The sequence below is a fragment of the Candoia aspera genome, chromosome 5, assembly GCF_035149785.1.
Source record: "Candoia aspera isolate rCanAsp1 chromosome 5, rCanAsp1.hap2, whole genome shotgun sequence".
Lineage (NCBI taxonomy): Eukaryota > Metazoa > Chordata > Lepidosauria > Squamata > Boidae > Candoia > Candoia aspera.
The window spans coordinates 36815902-36840431 of NC_086157.1; the positions used below are offsets into that span (position 1 = coordinate 36815902).

The window sequence follows — 24530 nt, forward strand, 5'->3', positions numbered from 1 at the left end:
GTTGCTTCCGACTCTTCGTGACTTCATGGACCAGCCCACGCCAGAGCTTCCTGTCGGTCATCAACACCCCCAGCTCCCCCAGGGACGAATCCATCACCTCTAGAATATCATCTATCCATCTTGCCCTTGGTCGGCCCCTCTTCCTTTTGCCTTCCACTCTCCATAGCATCAGCATCTTCTCCAGGGTGTCCTGTCTTCTCATTATGTGGCCAAAGTATTTCAGTTTTGCCTTTAATATCATTCCCTCAAGTGAGCAGTCTGGCTTGATTTCCTGGAGGATGGACCGGTTTGATCTTCTTGCAGTCCAAGGCACTCTCAGAATTTTCCTCCAACACCACAGTTCAAAAGCATCGATCTTATTCTCTCAGCCTTCCTTATGGTCCAGTTCTCACAGCCATATGTTACTACAGGGAACACCATTGCTTTAACTATGTGGACCTTTGTTGTCAGTGTGATGTCTCTGCTCTTAACTATTTTATCGAGATTTGTCATTGCTCTTCTCCAGAGGATTAAGCGTCTTCTGATTTCCTGGCTGTAGTCAGCATCCACAGTAATCTTCGCACCTAGAAATACAAAGTCTTTCACTGCTTCTACATTTTCTCCCTCTATTTGCCAGTTATCAATCAAGCTGGTTGCCATAATCTTGGTTTTTTTGAGATTTAGCTGCAAGCCAGCTTTTGCACTTTCTTCTTTCACCTTCATCATAAGGCTCCTCAGTTCCTCTTCACTTTCAGCCATTAAAGTGGTATCATCTGCATATCTGAGATTGTTAATGTTTCTTCCAGCGATTTTAACTCCAGCCTTGGATTCCTCAAGCCCAGCATGTCGCATGATGTGTTCTGCGTACAAGTTGAATAGGTAGGGTGAGAGGATACAGCCCTGCCGTACTCCTTTCCCAATCTTAAACCAGTCCGTTGTTCCATGGTCTGTTCTTACTGTTGCTACTTGGTCATTATACAGAGTCTTCAGGAGGCATACAAGATGACTTGGTATCCCCGTACCACTAAGAACTTGCCACAATTTGTTATGGTCCACACAGTCAAAGGCTTTAGAATAGTCAATAAAACAGAAATAGATGTTTTTCTGAAACTCCCTGGTTTTTCCATTATCCAGCGGATATTGGCAATTTGGTCCCTAGTTCCTCTGCCTTTTCTAAACCCAGCTTGTGCATCTGGTAATTCTTGCTCCATGAATTGCTGAAGTCTACCTTGCAGGATCTTGAGCATTACTTTACTGGCATGTGAAATGAGTGCCACTGTTCGATAGTTCGAACATTCTTTAGTGTTTCCCTTTTTTGGTATGGGGATATAGGTTGATTTTTTCCAGTCTGATGGCCATTCTTGTCTCTTCCAAATTTGCTGGCATATAGCATGCATTACCTTGACAGCATCATCTTGCAAGATTTTGAACAGTTCAGCTGGGATGCCATCGTCTCCTGCTGCCTTGTTATTAGCAATGCTTCTTAAGGCCCATTCAACCTCACTCTTCAGGATGTCTGGCTCTAGCTCCCTGACCACACCGTCAAAGCTATCCCCGATATTGTTACCCTTCCTATACAGGTCTTCCGTATATTCTTGCCACCTTTTCTTGATCTCTTCTTCTTCTGTTAGGTCCTTGCCATCTTTGTCTTTGATCATACCCATTTTTGCCTGGAATTTACCTCCAATGTTTCTAATTTTCTGGAAGAGGTCTCTTCTCCTTCCTGTTCTATTGTCTTCTTCCACTTCCGCTCATTGCTTGTTTAAAATAATTCCTTATCTCTTCTGGCTAACCTCTGGAATTTTGCATTTAATTGGGCATATCTCCCCCTATCACTGTTGCCTTTTGCTTTCCTTCTTTCTTGGGCTACTTCTAGTGTCTCAGCAGACAGCCATTTTGCCTTCTTGGTCTTCTCTTTCTTTGGGATGTATTTTGTTGCCGCCTCCTGAACAATGTTGCGAACTTCTGTCCAGAGTTCTTCCGGGACCCTATCTACTAAGTCCAGTCCCTTAAATCTATTCTTCACCTCCACTGCATATTCCTTAGGAATATTAGTGAGCTCATATCTAGCTGATCTGTGGGTCTTCCCTAATCTCTTTAGTCTGATCCTAAATTGTGCAAGAAGAAGTTCATGATCGGAACTACAGTCAGCTCCAGGTATTGTTTTTACTGACTGTATAGATGTCCGCCACCTTTGGCTGCAAATGATGTAGTCAATCTGATTTCGGTGTTGTCCATCTGGTGAAGTCCATGTATAAAGCCGTCTCTTAGGTTGTTGGAAGAGAGTGTTTGTTAAGCAGAGTGAGTTGTCTTGGCAAAATTCTATCAGCCTATGTCCTGCTTCGTTTTGTTCTCCCAGGCCATGCTTACCTGTAATTCCAGGTGTCATTTGACTGCCCACCTTAGCATTCCAGTCTCCTGTGATGAAAATAACATCTCTTTTTGGCATGTTGTCCAGTTGGTGCTGCAGATCCTCATAGAACTGCTCTACTTCAGCTTCTTCAGCATCTGTGGTTGGGGCGTATATTTGGATCACTGTGGTGTTAGATGGCTTGCCCTGAATTCAAATTGAGATCATTCTATAGTTTTTTGGATTGTATCCAAGCACTGCTTTAGCCACTTGACTATTAATTATGAAGGCTACTCCATTTCTTCTGTGGTCCTCTTGTCCACAGTAGTAGATCTGATGGTCATTTGAAGTGAAGTGGTCCATTCCAGTCCATTTCAGTTCACTGACGCCCAAAATGTCTATCTTTAATCTTGACATCTCACCAATAACCACATCCAATTTGCCCCGGCTCATAGATCTTACATTGCAGGTTCCAGCGGTGTGTTGATCCTTAGAACATCGGATTCGCCTTTCACCACCAGCACCGTCGGCCGCTAGCCATCCTTTCGGCTTTGAGCTAGCTGCGTCATCACGTCTGGGGCTAGTTGAACTCATCCTCTGTTCCTCCCCAGTAGCATTTTGACCATCTTCCAACCTGGGGGTCTCATCTTCCGATGGTATACTGATATATCTCTGGTTGTACTGATCCATTTAGTTTTCACGGCAAGGATCCTGGGGTGGGTTGCCATTACCTTCCCCAGGGATCGCATTTAGTCTGACCTCTCTGTCATGACCTTCCCGTCTTGGGTGGCCCTTCATGGGTTAGCTCATGGCATCACTGAGGTGCTCAAGCTCCAGCACCACGACAAGGTAATGATCCTTTGCTGAAGAAAACAGTAATCTACTGGCCTAATATTCTGGCTAGAGAAGTGTATTGTCTTCCTGGGGCTCAAGTTTAGGATATAACAAAAAGATTCCCAGGACTCTTTAAGCCTATTGATTATTCACCTTTACACTGATTCACATGGGAACAAATGTCACTGTCTTGACACACCACACACAGCCTTGAAGATACTGCAAGGGACTGTGAAACATGGGGCTTGAGGGTGAAGCAGTTCTGGGCACAGGAGATGTTTTCTTCACCCTTTCTTGTTGAAGGGCATGGCCCAGGAACAGAGAAAATATTGAAAATGAGCTATGCAGATGGTGCTACCAGAAGTGATTTGGATTCTTTGATCATGATTTGCATTTCACTGTTGAGAGACTCTTGGCAAGGGATGGGGCTGCACCTCAGAGCTGGTAAGAATATATTTGGAAGGTGTCTTTCAATGATCTAGAGGGCTCTAAAATTAAGCCTGTTTGAAGGGAGATGCCAAAAAAAAAAGTATGATGCCAAGAACTGCAAATGGGATTAAGAGTGATATGCAGGATATGGAGGCACCCAATAATAAACATGTAAATACAGGAAAAGACAGGTCACATTATATGACCCAAAATTTTCAGTGTCATTATACAAATGCATGAAGAAAGGCGAAACAGAAAGAACCAGAGAACTTAATGCAGGAAGGTGGGAATATGACCTAGCAGGCATTATTGAAACTTGGTGGGACAAAACACAGAGTGAATTAAATGGTATAGTTTATTCAAAAGAAATAGAAAAAAGAGGTGATGGAATAGCTTTACAAGAAAGTGCACGTATACATAGAGGTGAAGAATTTGAACATGGGAATCTAATTGAGAACATCTGGATAAGAATACAAGGAAGGGGAAACAATAATATTGGAGGGGGGATGTAGATTGCTAAGCCAGGCAGAAGTTTTGGATAAAGCGCTCCTGGACTAGATTACAGAATTTTCAACAAGGAGAGACATATAGTGGTAGTTAGTTTTCAACAGGAGAAATGCAAAGTCTTAATCTTCATATGAATAAGCAAAACAATGAGTACAGGATTGGAAAGACAACACTGGGAAGCAGTACATGCAAAAAGGACCTGGGTTTCTTGATAAATCACAACTTGAACATGAATCAATTGTATGATGCAGCTGCAAAAAAAAGCAAATGCAATCCCTAAACTGCATCAACATAAGTATAGTGTCAAGCTAAAGAAAAGTCATTGTCTATTCTACATAGTCAGAGCACACCTAAACTGTTATAAAACTTGAGGCACGGTTGGCACAAAGCCAGCTGGGTGACCTTGAGCCAGTCAATTTCTTTCAGCCCTAGGAAGAAGACAATGGCAAACCACTTCTGAAAAACCTTGCCAAGAAAACTGCAGGGACTTGTCCAGGCAGTCTCCAAGAATCAGACATGACTGAACAGATTTAAAAAAACAACAACTATCTACCTACAGTATCTCTCTAATCCATATCTACCTTGCCTCTCCTAATGGCTAGAACTTGGTTCCTTTGGATATTTTGTATCCTGCTGCATCAGAAAACTAAACTTCATGCAACTTCTTGTCCTGTTGATTTGACTGGTTGGGAAGTGATGGTCAAAACAGTTTTTCAATTTGCATGGAATGGGTGGCAGAACATAGTTGCCATGGAAAATTTGGATCTCTAGCACTAGTTCCCTTTATTTTGTGAAACTGGTGGAATTTGGTTAATTTAGCTGACTAGCAATTGACATCCTTGGATATTTTTTTAAAATTTTTTTGCCTAGAATTAGTAATGGTCTGTGATTTCCATGGAAGACTTCCATTTTTACAGTACCAATTCCCTCTAGTTTTATATGACTGGTGTTTTTAGTTGAACTGGCTGACTGGAAATTGGCATTCCAGGCCATTTTCTACAGTCTTGTGTGACTGTTGAATATGATTATTTTGGTGGACTGGGAAGCTGGAGTTATAGGCTTGAAATACAGCCTTTCCCCTGGGAATGTGTTTCCATGGAAATTTTGGTCCTTATTGTATCAATGCCTTTCAAAGGGCCTGTTTGATTTTGTTAACCTAGCTGGGAAGATGGTGTTCTGGACCATTATACCCTATTCCGTTTGGTTTAGAGGGATTAAGGGGTTAGTAAAATTGTTCTAAAAAACGCTACAGTTGTTACATGTTCTCATTTATCTCGAACACACCCCATGTGCTTCCTGTATCAATGTCATTGCAAACGTGTCCATTCTGGCCAGGTTTTCGCCAACCTTCAAAGAATCCTATTCTTATAAGGTTTACCTGCGAGTAAGCCTCACTGCAGGGCCGCAACTAGGGTCTGTGTCACCCGGGGCAAACATGGATTCCGCGCCCATTTTGGCGCTCCCCCCAGCGCTCATTGTGGCGCCCCACCAGCGCGGCGCCCGGAGCACATGCCCCGGTTGCCCCCCGCCCCCAGTTGCGGCCCTGCCTCACTGAATTTAAGTGGTTTATATCAGCAGGCGTCAGCATCATAATCTGCTTTGTGACCGACGACATTAGACTTCGGTGCAGGGAACCGAACCCGGGTCACATTTTTACAATTGTTTTCCGTAATCAATCCAGTCCTCGTTTCTTCAGAAGTAAACCCCGAGGAATTTGTTGAAGAGTTTTCCTAGATAAGCCAATGCAGGATTGCAATTTTAGGCGGGCGCCCTCCTGCCGCTGGTTCAGCAAGGAAGGTGGCACGAACGGTCTCAGGAAGGGCAGCGCCGATTAGAGCAAGCCTCCAACTCACGTCCCCTCCCGGCTCAAGCTGGGAAGTCGCTGAGCGAATGCCAATGGGCTGCTTCGTGAGTGACCTGTGTTCCCTCCTCCCGTCTCCCCTGGCAGCGCCCGGGGCAGCGCTCCGCCTTCTGCTTCTCGCTCTCTGCCAAGGTGCCTCGGGTGGCTCTCCTCCGCGCTGAGTGCTCTCTTGCCTCCGTGAGGCCGACGGAAAGGTGAGCGCCGCGGCGGCCATCGAGCGGCAAGGCTGCCGAAGTTTAGGCAGGGGCGTCGAGAAAACAGGGCTGGGGCGCACCTGGCGGGAAGACAGCTTCCCTTCAGCGCGAACACAGCGAGCAGGCCAGCCTCGCCACCAGGCTGCGCCTCTAAAGCTCTCTGGTTTCCTTCTGCGCCGCCTAATCCGCTGCTTGTTTGCCCTGAAGGAAGTCCTGGGTGGTAGAATAAGACTTCTGGCGGTGCGGGCAGACTCACTTGTTGGGAGCCGTAAGCAGGAAGCTGTTTCATCTAGCAAGGACACCTTGTGGAACGATCGCCCGAGAACGCCTGCTTCTCTACCGACTTAATTTCCAGAAGGTTAGTTAGAATTCACGAGTTTCAGTCTAACCAAGCAGAGTCATAAACACAAAAGAAATCCTGGCTTATTATTTGGACTCTTGGTTCAGGCAACCTCCAAGGAACTATAGATGGAAGGTTTTTTGGTATATTTTCCTGCTGGCAGGAAAAGCTACGTGGGAGTTAATCAAGTAGGAGCACTGAGATACTTTCTTGTTTCTAGAAGCCCAAGTTAGGGCTGTTCCTCATAGCTCATTCAAAGTGTTCTCTGCTCCTCCTTGAACCAGCAGAAAATGACGCCTGCATAACATTTGCTGTCCCTGTTGCAGGTCCCTATCCTGCCACAGGCAATAGGGAGCCAGTCCTTTATTGCTTGCAGGGCTTGCTAAGAGAAAGGATTGGTGGATGGCCCTGGCTTTGTTTCTCTCCCTCCTACCAGATGTCACCAGCCAGTGGGAAGATATTCACCAATCACTCTTCTTAAGTTGGGCTGGGGCTGGGTGGGAGGCAGGTTTTGATGAATGGCTAAACCAGGAGATCCCACTGTACTATAGAGTCCCACCACCCATGACTGTCACTTGTTAGGCTGATCCTTCTTTCAAAGTCAGATCTCTGGTCCAGGCATTGTCTTGGACACTCCATAGGTGAGAAGCCAGTTTGAAAGATCCATATCCTCACACTGACCAAACCAGAATGGGCATAGAGGGCAGTGCCCAGGGGCAGGAGTGTGCTGCACTAGCCTGTAGTGGCCAGAAGGTCTCTTGCAGCCCCTGATCCTTCTGACAGTACAGTCAATAAAATGTATCATTCTATGTCCATAGCAAAATTTTGTCAGGATAAGAGAGAAAACTCTGCCTTAATTTAGGGAAAGCTATGAAGGATTTAAAGCTGCCTGAGATATGTACTGGGGATCAGGCAGAAGTCATGAAGACATGGTATAAAAAGGAGATTTCTATGGCACGTTTCTGGTGATTAATTGCAAGTAGGGGAAGGTTCTTGGAAAGAATTAAAGTTTTATTGTGATCTGTGATCAAATCAGAGAAAGAGATTCACTTGGCATCGATTATATAGGGGCAAGGCTGTAAAAAGCTTCTCACTACTACAAAATATGTTAACCCACATTTCATGAATAATGAAAAGAAGTGAATGGAATTTTGCAGTTTTTGTAACTGAGGAATGAATGTTGGAGAACGGGTTAGTCCCAGTTTTCATATTGATTGTTCTATGTGTCATCTAGGAAATTGTGTTAGTACAATATGACTGTTTTTGTACTCTTGCATCCACAGTCAAATAAGGGTCAAACTACACATAAATTTTAAAACTAATATACAAAACAAACTGTCAATATTTCATTTTACTGTTGTGTTATAAGTGTTGATACTGTGTGTGTTTAACAAGTAGATTTCCACATAACACTGGTCTGGTTCACACATATCAGTAAGGTATTACAGTATGTAGTTTGTGTTTACATTACCATGTTGTCTGAACCTATAGTAGCCCACCATTTATTTATTTATTTATTTATTTATTTAATTTATATCACCGCCCATCTCCCCCAATGGGGGACTCTGGGCAGTTTACAATAAATAGCATTAAAACATAAAATTACATTAAAATATACATAAAAGCAAAGATGAAATCCAAGTGGAGATGGATCACTAAGGGGTACTATGGCGCCAGCCATCCCCAGGTGGAGCTATCTCTCTCCCACTCCCAAGCAAGGCGGCGGAAACAGGTCTTAAGTTTCTCTGGAAGTCCGAGAGTGAGGAAATCTGTCTCAACTCCAGGGGCAAGATGTTCCAAAGGGCGGGCGCCACTGCAGAGAAGGCTTGCCTCCTGGACCCCACTAGATGAAATTCCTTTGCTGATGGGGTCCGTAGCATGCCCTCCCTGCCTGACTGGGTGGGACGGGTCGATGTTATGGGGACAAGACGGTCCCTCAGGTACCCTGGTCCCATGCCTTGTAGGGCTTTAAAGGTGATAACCAACACCTTGAATTGGACCCTGAAGCAAACTGGTACCCAATGCAGCTCGCGTAACAGTGGTGTCACATGGGCTGATTTTACAGCCCCAGTAACTGCCTGCGCATTCTGGACCAGCTGAAGCTTCCGAATACTTTTCAAGGGTAGCCCCATGTAGAGTGCATTGCAGTAGTCTATATGGGAGATGACCACGGCATGAGTGACTGTTCGGAGGGCATCTCGGTCCAGGAAAGGGCATAGCTGGCACAGCACCCGAAGATGTGCAAAGGCCCTCCTGGCCACGACTGCCACCTGCTCTTCGAGCAGGAGTCACAAGTCCAGGAGGACCCCCAGGTTATGCACTGGTTCCGAATGGGGCAGTGCCACCCCATCCAGAACCAAAGATGACAACTTCCTGGAACCCAAGGAGCCATCAATCCACAGCCACTCTGTCTTACCAGGGTTCAGTTGAAGCCTGTTGTTCCCCATCCAGGCCCCCACAGCCCCCAGGCACCTGGAAAGGGTGGAGACCGCATCACTTACTTCACCCAGGATGGAGATGTATAACTGGGTATCATCAGCATATTGATGATACCTCATCCCATGGTGACGGATGATCTCACCCAGCGGTTTCATGTAGATGTTAAATAGGAGAGGGGAGAGTACCAAACCCTGCGGCACCCCACAAAGGAGGGGTCGAGGGCTGGATCTCTCCTCTCCTATCACCACTGATTGGGATCGGCCCTGGAGGAAGGAGGTGAACCAGCGCAAAACTACCCTGCCCACCCCCAACCCCCTGAGCTTCCCCAGAAGGATACCATGGTCGACGGTATCGAAAGCCACTGAGAGGTCCAAGAGAGCCAGGATGGATGCACTCCCTCCATCCCGCTCCTGCCAGAGATCATCCATAAGTGCGACCAATGCAGTCTCCGTCCCATATCCTGGCCTGAAACCTGACTGAAAGGGGTCCAGATAATCCGTTTCCTCCAAAATTCTCTGGAGCTGCAACGCAACCACTTTCTCAACCACCTTTCCCAAAAAGGGAAGGTGGGAGACAGGGCGAAAATTGCCCAGTATAGTAGGGTCCAAGGATGGCTTCTTGAGGAGGGGGTATACCAGCGCCTCCTTAAAGGCAGTCGGAAACACCCCCTCCCTCAAGGATGCATTAACCATCGCTTGGACCCAACCACAAGTCACTTCCCAGGCTGATTTTATCAGCCAGGAAGGGCATGGGTCAAGCTGACATGTGGTTGCATTCACAGTCTGGAGAATCCTGTCCACTTCCTCAGGCCCAACAGGATCAAACCGTTCCCAGATAACAGGGTAAGTACATTCCCCTGGCATCTCCCCAGACTCTGCTTCACACTTAGAGTCCAACTTAGAATGAATCTGAGTGATTTTATCCTGCAGATGCTGTGAAAACTCTTCCGAACAGCCTTGTAGGTGGGTCCCTGGATCTACCTGACCCAGAAGAGATCAAGCGATCTTAAACAAGGCCGTCGGATGGCATTCTGTGGATGCAATAAGAGTGGAGAAATATTCACGTTTCACCACTCTTACCGCCACAAGGTAGGCCTTAATAGTGGCTCTAGCTTGTGTTCGGTCAGATTCAGTCTTTTGTTTTCCTCCAGTGACACTCCAGACATCTCTTAACCCTCTTCAAAACCCTCAACTCCTCCATAAACCACGGGGAGTGACAGGTCGAGCGAGGCAAGAGAGGACGCACAGGCGCGATCCTGTCCAAGGCCCCGGCCGTGGCCCTATTCCAGGCCATGGCCAGGACCTCCGCTGGACCATGCAGCAGGCCCTCGGGAACAACCCCCAGCTCCCTCTGAAACCTTACCAGGTCCATCAGTCGCCGGGGGCGGACCAATCGAATGGGTCCAGCCTCCCTGCGGAGCGGGGTGGCACAATAAAATCTCAGGGTCACCAGGGTGTGGTCTGACCATGACAATGGGGACAGATCTAACTCTCCCCTCAGATCACATTGCCACTGCTCTGACAAGAACACTAAGTCCGGGGTGTGACCACTGTCTCGAGTCGGGTCCCGGATAGTCTGGGACATGAACTCCTGGGCCGTCTCCAAGGCACGTCCCAGGGACGGCAGATTGAAGTCCCCCAGAACCATAAGCCTGGGGAACTCCACTGCCAACCCCGAGACGGCCTCCAGCAGCTCGGGCAGGGAGGTTGCTACGCAGCAGGGAGGCTGGTACAGCAGCAACACCCCCAACTGTTCTCGGGATCCAAGCTTGAAAAACGGTCTCACAACCGGCCACTTGTGGGGCAGGATCCCTGAAGGCCACTAGAGATTCTCTGATGACAACTGCCATCCTGCCTCCCCTGCCCTGGTGTCTCGGCTGGTGCCACACTTGAAACCCAGCCGGGCACATCTCGGAGAGAGCTACACCCCCTTCCGAGCCCAGCCAGGTCTCGGTGATACACACCAGGTCTACCCCCTCCTCTGTGATTAAATCTCATATGAGGGGGGCCTTGTTGTTCACTGACCTGGCGTTAAGGAGCAGCAGCCGAAGACCAGGGCCCACAAGGGTCTGTCATCCAGGGCCTGGGTATGACCCTGGAGGGCTGGAACACGCCACCGGTAATAAACAGCGGGGGTGTCTTCCCCAAAGATGGCCTGCCCTCTGGGTCCTATCATAATGTCCTTGGCCCATCACCACCTCAATGGAATATCCCACCCCACAGCCCCCAGAGTTTCCTAATCTGGTAGCGTCCACTCCTGGACCTCCAGAACTCCTGGGCTTAACCAGGGGTCCCTCTTCCCACACATCCATCTTCTCCCACACCATCCACCTTAGGCAGTGGCAATCCCCCCCAGCGCACCAGCTTCTGCTCTCGGCGCTGGTGGGTCACCGCTGCTATCCACACCCTTACAGTGCCCCACCTCAACCTCTCTCACTAGAAGAGGTGGGACACACCAGCCACTCCTAACCACCCCTGACTCTCACTCAAGGGCGGGTAGATTTCCACATCAAACCAATCCTAACCTCCTCCCGAGCCTCTCACCCATGGGAGGAGTGGCACACTCACACTCACATTCACACCAAGGGACCCCAGCCCTCTGCCACCTAATATAATGGGAATGGCCAGTCTCCCTTCCCCTCCTCCCCTCCGGAATCCCCTAAGATTTAAAAGCCAGGGATTTCTCCCAAAGCCACTTCACCCCCCAATCCTTCCCATTTCCCCCCCAAGTCTGTCGCCCCAACAGGTTCAGTCTGTTGCGAAGCTGCCATTGTGGGGCACCATCTGGCCCATTGAGATGTGTCCAGGGGCCACCGAGGGAGCACCGCCAGAAACCTCTGCTGCCCACCGCACGCCACTTCATTGGGGGGGGGGCTCCACTCATCTCCAGGCCACCGGGGGAGCACAGGGGGCTACCAGGATTCCACTGGGGTCCTCCAGGGTCCACAGGAGGGCTGTTCGCACCCTCCCAGGTATGCTGCCGCTGCCGCCACCAAAAACCTCTGCTGCCTGCCGTTCGCCGCTTCGTTTGGGGGGAGGAATCCAATTGTCTCCAGGTCCACCCCAATTAAGCCGGGGGACCGACCTATCTACCCCACGGCCACCTCAGCTGACTGAGAGCCAAGCCAGAGGCAGGACTTGCAGATGCTCGCGAAGACTAGAAAACTGGGGGTCAGCGTCTTTCTCGCAGCATCTTTCTCGCAGCGGCCGCCATCTTGGATATCAATTATGGTTATTATTGTATGCAAATCAAATATCTACAGCTTTTTCAACACACTCTGGTTAAGCAAGTTGGGTTCACTAATTGTCCTAAGCCATAATATCGTTTGTTTGCTTTTTCACTCATATGAACCCAGCTAGTGTGGTTCATAAATCAAAATTCATAGTTCAGTGTATTGCACAAACCAAATTAAAAGTGGTTTAACTAATAAACCATGTTAAATCACCTATACCTTAGCGCTCTGAGAAAACCCAACCACTATGTGAACACTGTTCTGGCTTCAAACTATTGTATAATTAATTGCAGACAATTAATTACATTAAGTTGTGTTGGTTTTGTTTGTTAACTCAGGAGAATCATAAATAATTTTATGTTAAATAGCAGAAATTATACTAAGACAAGAGGGGGTGAGGTTCCCTCATTATGCTAAATCAGAGGATGGTTTCTTTAGCATTGGCTTAGTAAATTATGTAACCAAACCATTAAAGTCATGGTGTATAGTTTAGCATGGTATGAACCTAGTTTAGCATGGTATGAACCAAGTTCATACAAGACAAATCTTGATAAAATAGTTAAGAGCAGAGACATCACACTGACAACAAAGGTCTGCATAGTTAAAGCAATGGTGTTCCCAGTAGTAACATATGGCTGTGAGAGCTGGACCATAAGGAAGGCTGAGAGAAGGAAGATAGATGCTTTGGAACTGTGGTGTTGGAGGAAAATTCTGAGAGTGCCTTGGACTGCCAGAAGATCCAACCAGTCCATCCTCCAGGAAATAAAGCCAGACTGCTCACTTGAGGGAATGATATTAAAGGCAAAACTGAAATACTTTGGCCACATAATGAGAAGACAGGACACCCTGGAGAAGATGCTGATGCTAGGGAGAGTGGAAGGCAAAAGGAAGAGGGGCCGACCAAGGGCAAGATGGATAGGATATTCTGGAGGTGACGGACTTGTCCTTGGGGGAGCTGGGGGTGATGACGACTGACAAGAAGCTCTGGCGCGGGCTGGTCCATGAAGTCATGAAGAGTCAGAAGCAACTGGATGAATAAACAACAACATGAACCAAGTATATTGTAGTTTGTTCAACAAATTCAACAAACCATAGATCAGCAGAATATGTGATCTCTAACTAAATAAAACACATTATTATACATGCAGAAATCTTTCCAAACTTTCCCCAAAATCACATTTGTTGATCTCAAAATTAGGCAAGAGAAGTATAAGAAAGAAGAAAATAAATACTATACTAGGATTAAAAAAAAATAAAAGCACAAAATATTTGTTTAATAGGGTTCACAAATATTGGCTTGATTCAGTTGTTAGCTATAATCTGTAGTTATTATTAGTTGTTGGCTCCCTTCTGCTGTATTTTCATGTTAACTTTTGTTTAACCATAGTGAATTAAATTAATTCCCTGGGTTAACAACACTCTGAACTATAAACTAGCCATACTAAGGACTCAGTTACAGTGGCGATGAATGCACTGTTGGAAGACTTGAAAGACCAGGTTAAGGACAGACAGTCATAGAGAAAATCTAGTGGGAAATGACTTGATAGCATGTAATCAATCAATCAATCAATCAATCAATCAATCAATCAATGCTATATGAAGCAAATCAGAGCCTTTTGCTGTTTCTGTTCAAAATGGCAATTCCCTGTTCCCCAATATCTCTATATTTTACCAAAACAGTCAGAAGAGGATATCCCCTTCTGCTTTAGGTTCTGTAATAGGATTTGGGAGGAACACCACAAGGATCCACAGTGAAGAGCAGTCAGCAAAGCAATGAGTGCCATGGCACATTTTAAAGCCATTGTAATTGTGGGAACTGGTATTATGTTCAGATCTATAAAAGTAAATGCTGCATTCCTTCAAGTCAAGCTCAGTTCTTGAAGACTTATTGGGCATGTTCCATGTATTTCCTTGGCAATAGTACAGAAGTTGTTTGCCATTGCTGCCTTCCAGGATATTTTTCTCCCACTTTCCAGTCTAGCCTGCAGCTTGGGATATACAGTACATATGCACATGCACAATAGTCATCTTCATCCATTATTTTGTTCATTTCAGTATATGTCCAAATCTTGAAGATATTTTTCTCAAGACATGTTACATGATCTGAAAGGATCCATCAAGATTTAGAATCCTCAGTTAATTAATATTGCAAACAAGGGTGTCCTTTCTGCAAATCCAGCTAGCGATGATATAGATCAGTTGCATGTTTATGATGCAAACTGATATAGAGATGGGCCAAATGGAATAACAGCCTTAATTCTCTACAAGAAGGGTGCAAAAAGTACAGCCTAGTGTGTCCACCTCTATCTTGCCAGCGTCTCTTTTGCAGCCCCTAAGGCCTCCACAAAAAGGATGAAATCAAATATGTGGAATCCATTTTAGCATTTTATGGGAGTTTTGAGGGCTGTAAGGGACAAAATAAGTGTATTGAGACTTGCAGGTGATTAAAAATCCAATTTCAATCCTTAATGCCTAAAAGCCTTTAACAATATGGACCTTGATCTCATTTACTTTGGATCGCAGCATGCTGTACAAAACCTGCTATGGCCCTCAGACCAAAGGAAGTTAGCCACCTAAGTGGGCAATAAAGTCCCCTTAAAGGACTTAGTTTTTAAATGTTTAAATGAAAACATTTCAGAAAGACTTCTTAAAAAATTGCATGGTCTTTTTCCTCTTTTTGTAGAAAACAAGATTTATATAAGTTTTTCTGTTTTAATTTTTCAGCCAAGAAGGCATATTCTTTTCTCTTATGTAAAATTCTAATAGGAATCTCTTTCAAAACAATTATATCTGTATTATCCATTTTCAATCTTGTATTAAAATGTTGCTGCAGGACTTGATCCCTTTTCTAAGATATCCCTAGGGACATTCCTCATTCCAACAAATATGGAATTTACTCTGTAGATCTTATCAATTTCTGTGTCCATATCTTCCTCCTCCCAGTCCAAAAAAATTGCCAAAACTTTGATAATCTGTTCTCTAATATTTGCATCTGAAACTATTGGAACAGCTCTGAATCTCAAACAATCTCTCTCTCACCTCCAATAAAGCCAGATTATCCAGCTCTCTTTCCAACTCTCTGCCTTGAATTTCTGTCTTACTCTCTAAAATTTCCACTTTATCATTGATTTGTTTTATCTCTCCAGATACTTGCTTTATAGAACTTTCCAGATCTCTTTAAAAGATCTTCTTTCATCTTTTCTCTCAACTTTATACATCTTTCATCCATTCTTTTTTTCAAAAGCATCCCATTTATATCCCATCTGTTCAAATAATTTCTTAGGTATATCTTGTGTAACTATTTTTTCTGCAGGTGGCTCTAGTTAGCCTCTCCTGCCCTTTCTTGCCATTTTTCTAGTAGCCATTTTTCTAACAGTAATCCAAAACTGAAGATGTCTCAAGTAAGCAAGGGAAAAAGACAAGCCTCTACCCCCCCCCCCCATTATCTTTCTGTGGTTTTGGCAACAAAGTCAGCCAATTAATTTCAGTCTTTAAGAATAAACAGCAAGCATTCCCATGCAGGACTGGTGTCTTTGACTTAGTGCAAATTTATGCCAAAGCACTTTCATCAAAAGTACAAAGGATAAAAATAAAAATAGAAAATAGAAAAAGAAGACTGTCCCCTTATCCATTTTAAAACTTTCTTAAATCTCCTCTTTATTAAGCTTTTTGCTTTTTGTAGATGGAATCCCAGGACTCCTGGCACCTCAGCTCCCAAGCTGACTGCAAAAACTTTTCCATTTCTGCAGTTTACTTTCAAGGAACTGCCATCTGGAGTACATGTGGTTTATCTCATGATCTTCCTTTGATCCAGGGAGATTGTGCTGGCCAGAATCCACCTTCCAGCCAATGTTCTCAGTTGCAGTGTCTCTCCACACTTTTGGAGAGCATCAGTCCACCATAATTCCCCACTGGAAGCTTCCATAATTCCCCACTGGAAGGCTATAAACATAAAGCCACAAGCTAATAGTACAACATAAACACCCACACCCAGCTTACAAAGCTTAAAATAAATGAAAGTATTTTTAATTATTTTATATATGCAAGTATTTCAGCTTCTTAGCTAGACGTGATCAAGATTGGGCTGAGATAAGAGAAAGTATTAGAATGTTGTTGAGGGTAAATGGATATAATAGTGGTTAAGGTGCTGGGCGAGAAACCAGGAGACTGTGAGTTCTAGTCCCGACTTAGGCATGAAAGCCGGCTGGGTGACCTTGGGCCAGTCACTCTCTCTCAGCCCAAGTCACCTCACAGGGTAGTGGTTGTGGGGAAAATAAGAGGAGGAAGGAGTATTTGGTATTTTCGCCCACAATACTGGCCAAATTTCAGAATTTATTGATCCAGTCACCCTAAAGAGAATGCTAAAACTAGGTTTAATGAAGCTGAGTGAAACTACTTTTATTCATTTCTAATTATACATTAGGGGCGGGCTTTACTCATTTCCTACTCCCTTTAGTGGACACACCTCACTGAGAAAAAATTTGTTTTAATCATGGTTTTTTGAATACCTGGAGCAGGTTCACATGATAACCTAAGCTGCAATATAGTTGGATTAGTTTAGCGTGGCTTGTGAATTTGTTGGAGATTTGTATCATTTGCATATTAATGTCATTAACAAAATGACATTAATTGGTGAAGAAGATTTATCTGGACCATATCAAGTCTGTTGCTCTGAGGTTTCACTGTATCAGTAAAAAGTGTTATGTGAAAATGTTGTTTGACCAAAGCCATAAGGGATGGCAGAGATCAATAACTATGGACCCATCTAGTGATGATGATGGCAAATGGAAGACTGTGACTTGGCATATGAGAGAAGTAAATGATAGAGCATGAATTAATGAATGAAATGATAATAATTGTGTGTCTGTGAAATGAAGAGAAAGGGAAAGAATGTAAAAGATCAGAGTGAAAATCTGATTTTGAGGAAAGGAGTTATAACTACAGACAGAGAATTAAAGGTATAGGTTTAGTTATGAATGAGAGGGCTAAAATATACAGTATGTCAAAAATTACGAATTGGTGTCATCTAGTTTGTTGGGGTTAAGATCCTTCAGCGCCTTGTCTGGGTAAGATCCTTCAGCGCCTTCTTAGCTCTTGCCTTGGCCAGAGGATCCTCAAAATGCAGCTTTAACGCCCCCATGAAGTCCTTGAAATACTCAAGTTCAGGGGAGTCAGCCTCACTTAATTGAACATACCAGTCAGCCGCTCGACCCTTCAACTTGGTGGCAATGGCAGTTATCTTAGCCTCTTCGGAAGAGAAGTATGCTCCAAACTGCCTCATGTAATTTTTAGCATTGGTTAGAAAGATAACTTGGTTGGATCCCCATCAAACTTGACAGAAAAGTCTTTCACCCCCACTCCTGTTGGAGCGGAATCAGTGGCTGCTTGAGTGGTTGGGCCCCAGGTTACAGTAGTTCTCCCTCTTCGGGGTGGGGACACTGGTGGTCGAGCTCTGCAGGGTGGAGATTCATCCCAGAGCCGTCTCCAGCCCCGCTCTGCCGGCGGTCCAGGTGGGAGGATGAGGGATGGTTGCGTGAAGCTGGGACCTCCGTCGTGCCTCCCCTGCCCCCCCAATGATGGAGACAGGTTTCTTAACATGTACTCCATCGATTCTATTTTGGCCTCCACCACTCTTAGCCTTTCAGGGGTTTGAGATTCCTCCCTCCTTCATGTGTTAGGCTGTCTCTCCATTGATACCGTGGTAGATTCTATGTCTGGGGTCAGCGGGAACCGATACTTCCAGGACGCCTGGGACGTCCCTGGCTGGGGTTCTCCCATTTCATCCCAGGTGATCAACTCTGCGGGCGATTCGCTGGGTGCCGGTTGCTCTGGTTCTCCCCCATCATCAGGTTCGTCCACCTCAGGGCTGGAACTCGAATCCTGCCAGAAATCTGAAGGTTCTGGGGTGACGCTCAGTTCTCTGCTCTTGACCATCGACTTGGGCATCAAGCTAGCCAGCTCCTCAAGTCCCTCGGTCGTGAGTTTGGACTCGGCCATTGTTAACTATTTTCCCTCACAAGAAACTGATCTTGGTAGGAGCTAACGGTACAATTTTGATGATTCTCAGCTTTATGTAATGAATGCCTATTCTAAAACACTCTCAGACTCATGAGCAGGAATTCAAAGATATCTGATTTATTAAACAATAGTATGCAGGATCACAAAGAAGGCTGAGAATGATAAAAGCACGCCAAATGCAAACTAAAAACCCTCGGTGCAAACGAGATCCCCCCATAGAATCTTCCCAGGCTCACAATCCCAGGTGCTCCTAACGGCTTCTGATGGTCTGCGGGAAAAGTCCTTGAACAGAGCACATAACCCAAACACATTCCATTGTAATGAACATAGATACAGAGCTTGGTACAAGGTCTCACAGCAGCTCCCTCCCAAACAGAAACGCGCATCAGTGCCATGGCATGTGAAACATTACGATGTACAGTGCACATTGAAACAGTGAACATGACAAATGGGGTATTATGTTCTAGTAAATGTGATATGTTTTATTTGTGCAACATTCTGAATGAATGAGATTCAGGAGAAAAATATTATTTGGATAGGTGGGAACAAGCTGAGAGGGTACAGAAAAAGTGATTGGGACATTTTGAGACCCAAAGAATGACTGTTGAATATCTATTTAGAAAAAGATCTATTCTGAATATGTGGATTAAGTGTGTCTGTTCATCAAAACACATATGACAAAGGAATGAATATAAATATTGAAACATGATTAGCTGAAAGGGAAAGGTAGCAAGAGTAAGTACAAAACTTCAGAGGGAACAGCATGCCAGAGGAGATGTTTGGCAGAAGTTTGACTGAAAGGGTATGAGAGATTATGAGCAAAATCTGAGAAATTAGTATGAAATTCTGTAAAAGAATGTAAAGGTGACCTTGGTGAAGGAATGGATGAGCTGTTAAAGGAGAAATGACTACTCAGTCTGGGAAAGTGTAAAGCATGAGAAAGAAAATTCTGTTTGGTATAAGATAGGACAGAGAGAAATTCTGACAGGCTTTTGAGTTTCTATTATTCTACAACACTAAAGCAGCATGGCTGGAATCCTTGTGGTGGTTATTTCTTGACCTAGCCAACTTCAAAGGGCTGAAATTCAGAGTATAATTTGGATATGTTTGCAGGTACAATATACAAGCATGAGTGTTATAATTATGTGGTATCACAGGAAGGATTAAAGTAAATAATTTGTGGTCATAAAGTGTTTTGATATGATTGATGAGTCAAGTGCAATCTGACTAATGGTATCAATTCAGATTCCATTACTTTGCTTGACTATAGTATAGCCAAATAAATTGAACAGTTCTGAGAGAGAAGTTCAACAAAAACAAACGAAACCTAGAGAATCCAAGGAGTAGCTATTTTTCATTCTAATATTTTGATTATGTTGTCTAATTCAGATCTTAATTGGTTGTCTTTTTATTTGCTTTATTATTTTTACATTAAATTATAAATAGTCATTAAATTTCTCATTTGCAAAGCTTTTTTCCCCATTTTCATTTGTTTTTATAGTTATATCTTGCCTGTTCTGCAGGAGTTTAAAATGGTTCTGATAGAGACATGGGCATTGGTGATGAAGTGAGACAAGGGGAGAGTGACAGAACGTGCATTGTGATGTCACAGCACAAACTCTGCCTTGTACAAACTGGTGTGTGATGTTATACATAAGGACAAAAAGGTGGAGCTCATATTGTTTTGGTATCATCTTGGCTAGTAGTAGACACCTGGCTTGGGGATCTTCTTTGTTGGATCCCCCTAGTGACAATCCTTTAAGACTGAGCTGAGAGTGACCAACAGAAAGATAACAAGTGAGCATCTATGACATGTTGCAACAGTTTTTACTTTCACAGCAATAATACAAACACTAATAGTATTTCCTCCAAGTTTTGGGGGGAACCTTAAAGAACCATCAATTTAACAAATAGCTTTTTTCTCAGTTTTGATGGTTTGCTTCCATTTTATTGTGGATTATCTTTAAGTGATAAAGATCTTAGAATAACAGTTCTGATAGAAGATCTAAGACAGAAGATCTTCTATTGATAGAAGATCTTAAAATAGCAGTTCTGTTAATTTGTAAACTTTCATAAGACTCTTAATTTCTTTTAATATGACAGACTTTCCACAATTAGCTTTCTGGATACCTTTAAATCATCTCATTTCCTTGTTACTTAGGGACAGTTTATGTTGTGCATTTTATTATTGCAAGTTGTACTGTACAGCCTTTGATTAAATAGTTGATTATAATGGTGTTTTTCAAGTTACATTGGAATGACTGGATATCTTTGTCAAAGTGCACAAAGTGGACTACTGGCTACTTGCCGATCCGGGCAGGGAAAGCACCAGGGACGGAAGTAAGATACGGCTGTTCGGTTCTTCGTCTGGAGCTTTTTTGGGGTGGGGGTGGGGGGTCAGTTTTGCTTAGCAGAGGGATCCTCCCTCCTTTGCGCCTCCTGCCCCTCCCCTTCTCGCCTGGCAAGACCCCCACCCCCATCCCACTCGGCTCCCTGCTTACCACTCTTACCACTCTTAAAATGGCTACTATTATTTTTCCTATAGCATGTAATATTCAGGCGATCAAGAGGCACTGTTTCTTCTCAATATCCCAATTAATAATTCATTGTATTGAGCTACCTATGTTAGATAAATTATGGTTCCTTTCCCTCTAAAGAATAGTTAGATGGAAAAACAGTTCTAGGGCTATGATAGATCTTATAATAATAATTTTGGCAGAAAAAACACATTCTATTACATTTCAGTTTTGCTTGCCTCCATCAGGTTTTCAGTGCTCTTTCTGTGGCAATGGAGAGGCTATTCTTTCTTTCTAAGTTGGAATAACAATGGAGTAGAGTAAAAATGGCAGTGTTGCTTGGTTACATTTTATCACTTGGGAACCAATCCTCCACAGGGCTCAGACGGCATTAGATTCCAAAGGGATTTCTCAAAAATTTATTAGTGATATATACTCAGATGGAAATGATAGTGGTCACACTTTAGTTATCGTACAAGTGTTCTTCCCAATTCAGTATACAAATAATTTTAAAAATTATAATGTCTGTATTGGTTCAGTATTAGTTTTTAACATATTTTAAAAACGTCATTATTGTTTGTTCAGGCTTCAGAGATGGAGGTTTTAATGATGCATATTTCTACTGAAGATTCAGGACTAATTTTTACTCTGCAGCATATTACTTTGGCAGTTTGTGGAATATATTTTACATTACAACATATTCTGCATTTTAAAATCTTTGAATTGATGTAACTGCAATGGTCCTACCAAATACATTTAACAAAGTCAGTCTAAATGTTTGGGCCAGCAGAAGAATAACAATATTCTGGGACACTATTCCAAATACCGCAGGTAAAAATATCAGAAAGAATACATTCATCTTTGCATGTATCTCAGTTTTTAACTCTGTAATAAGGGAGCTAGTATTTATTTATTTGGCTCATATGCCACCCCATTTCTGAAGACTACAAGCAGTTTACAATTAACAACATAAAATTAAAACATAGACAATCAGTAGCATAACTGTAACAGCAAGAAGGCTCTGAAGAGTTCACCATTCAGGCAACAAAATCTTTTTGCATCCCCAAATGCCTTCTTGTAGAGTCAAGTTTTTTGCAGCTCTTTGGTAATATAATAGGGAGTGGTCCAAATTCCAGAGGTGGGGGACCATCATTGAGAAGGCTCAAGAAAGGGTCCCTGCAGATGACATTCCCTCAGATTTGCAACCCTGAGCAAGATGGACCATTTCAACACAGAAAAGACGGTCTGGGCAATATCCACTCACTAAGCTATGTAGGCAACAACCCAGAGTTCTTACTCGAGGCACAAATGACCAGGCTTAAGTTATCCTACTTTGGACACATTATGTGAAGACCTAGCTCTCAAGGGAAGTCTTGAATGCTGGGGAAGCTGGAAGGAAAGAAAAGAAGAGGACGACCAGCAGCAAAGTGGACAGACTCAGTTACAGTGGTGATGAGTGCACCATTGGAAGACCTGAAAAACCAGTTTAGGGACAGATCATTATGGAGAAAATCTATCTGTGTGGGTGCTAAGAGGTGACAAGGATGTGATGGCACATAACAAATCAATCAAAGCTGTATAGGGCTTTAAAAGTGATAACCAGCACCTTGAATTTTGCCCAGAAACTGACTAGCAGCTGATGCAGTATCCATCACTGGTATACTTCTTTAATGTGGAAGTACATTCTGCTGGTTTCTGTGGAGCCTGCTCCTAACTGAATCAGTTGACTTTGTAGTAAGATGTTGCACAGGATGTGGAACAAGCAGGAAGCAATCCCTCTGCCAGGTCAGCCTTCTGTAATCACCAATCCAGAAGCAATACAAAGAGCAAATGTACAGTTATCATTTATTTATTTTATTTATTTATTCCATTTCTATCCTGCTGCAATCCAAGCAACTCTCAGCAGCTTACATGATATAGAAACATTAAAATATCTACTGTAAGTCTTAAAATACAGCACAATTTAAAACAAACCCTGAAGTCCAAGTGAATCAAGAATAACAGTCAGAAATAACAGTAAGTTGAAAATTCAGATAAAAGATGGTTAAAACTAACTTTTGCAACTAGGTAGGTGCTTTAGAGCAGAATAGCTGGAACTGACTAGTATGTTTGAAACTGGTAAGTGCAGGGAAACTGACAAATGAGCAGCAAAAGTTTAATTTATCATTCTCTGTTTTCTGGGCACTGCGCATGGAAAAGTGGGGCTGCTGCATCTAAAGATAAATATTCTCACAGATGCCATTTCAAAATATAGTAAATACAGATTTATGCAAATACACCCATTCTTCTTTTCCAAATATCTATATCCATATAGTGGTGGTCTGCTTTCCATTCCTCTAACTTGTAGAAAGCCTGAGAATAAGTTAATTTCAAAAATAGGAAGCAGGACCTGGGTGACCTGGGGGGAAAGTGACAAGTATGAAGGGAACTCAGGAAAACAAAGTATTAATGGAGAGGGCAAATCTAGGAGAGAAATGGCTATCGTCAGGGCTACCTAGTCACCAGAAGAATGCCCGTCCATGCTTCCCAACTCTGCTCACAGCCATAATAGGTCAACTGGTCTCCAAGATAATGGGTTGACAAAGGCTTACAAATGTTGCTTACCTTGAAGCTGGGAGGGGAGTAGTATTGGTTTCAGGGGGAAAATAATCCTTAGTCCAGTACCCTTAGTGACAACTTTAGGCTGTTTCACTCCTGAGCTAAGGCCTGGATGAGGTCAACATTGTGCAATTATGTTGGGAGTGTCAGAGCGAGTAGAGATAAGACCATAGAGCAGCACATATGGAGAAAGGGAATTGTCTTTATAGAGCAGCCCTCAACCCAAAGCAGTTACTGATCACAGATTTAGGGGGAAAAGTACTTTGCTTCTATCAGAAGCATAATGCAATACAGTTAAAAATGGCACTCTCTTAGCCTTTGAAAACAATATATTTTCTCTAGGGAGTTCTTAGCAAATTCTTGAATAATATCTTTCTTTTTTTTCAGAAGAGGTCTTAACAATTACGTTTTTGAGGTTTTTATGTATTGTGTAAACTTATATATCTAATTCCAAGGAACTGTAGAAGACCATAAGCTTCCTGGGCAACATCAAATTCTACTAAGAATTCAGGTCAGGGACTCCTTCCTTGTTTCCTAGCAACTTAGGATAGTGGGGCTTTTTCTATTTGAATGAAATCATTCAGCAACAGAGACCAGGATCATTTGCACGGCCTAAGGCAATATTTTGCATACACTTGGGAAGAAGCTCTGTAGCATAACACATGCCTGCCTGTTTATAAGAAGAGGGCTCTGCCTTTTAAATCAGATTGAACCAACATTACTTCAGCCTCCTTTAATGCGAAGAATAGGATTAGGATTCCACTTTTATTACTGCTCTGTTGGTTGTCAAGGTGAGGCATTTATTTTCAAACCATGTACTTTCCTGGTTACTGAATTTGGTAAATCAAAACTGTAGCGTTCAGGTAAGGACTTCCACTTCCTATTGATCTGACTGAAGCAAACATTTCCAAAGGTTTCTTGGTTACTTATGCAAACAACAGAGTAGGGCAAGCATTTTTCCATTGTACTTAATTTCATTAGGAATACTACCAAATTTTGCTTATTGCTTCCATTTTTATAGTACAGGAAGCAACCTTTATTCTTTTCTGATCAATCTGTTACAGAATTTATTTAATTAAAAAATGCTTTGTTGGAGTGATAGTACAGTATATGTATATGCCCTCCAAGAAAATTGGTACTGTGGTAATATTATAAGTAATCTGTAAATGATCTGCATAAATTTCTAATGTTTTAAAATTTGAGTTGTCTGGAACTGTTGCTTTTCAATGTTAT

The 24530-nt window shown here is 43.4% G+C and overlaps 1 protein-coding gene across 1 annotated transcript in view; it reads left to right on the forward strand.

Moving 5' to 3' along the window:
- The first annotated feature begins 6091 nt into the window (after positions 1-6091).
- CRACDL (CRACD like) overlaps positions 6092-24530 on the forward strand; it is a 56629-nt gene continuing 38190 nt past the window's right edge. Inside the window, exons 1-2 of the mRNA XM_063304978.1 lie at positions 6092-6154; positions 6362-6512. The gene's annotated coding sequence lies outside the window, so the exon portion shown is untranslated. The remainder of the gene's footprint in view (positions 6155-6361; positions 6513-24530) is intronic.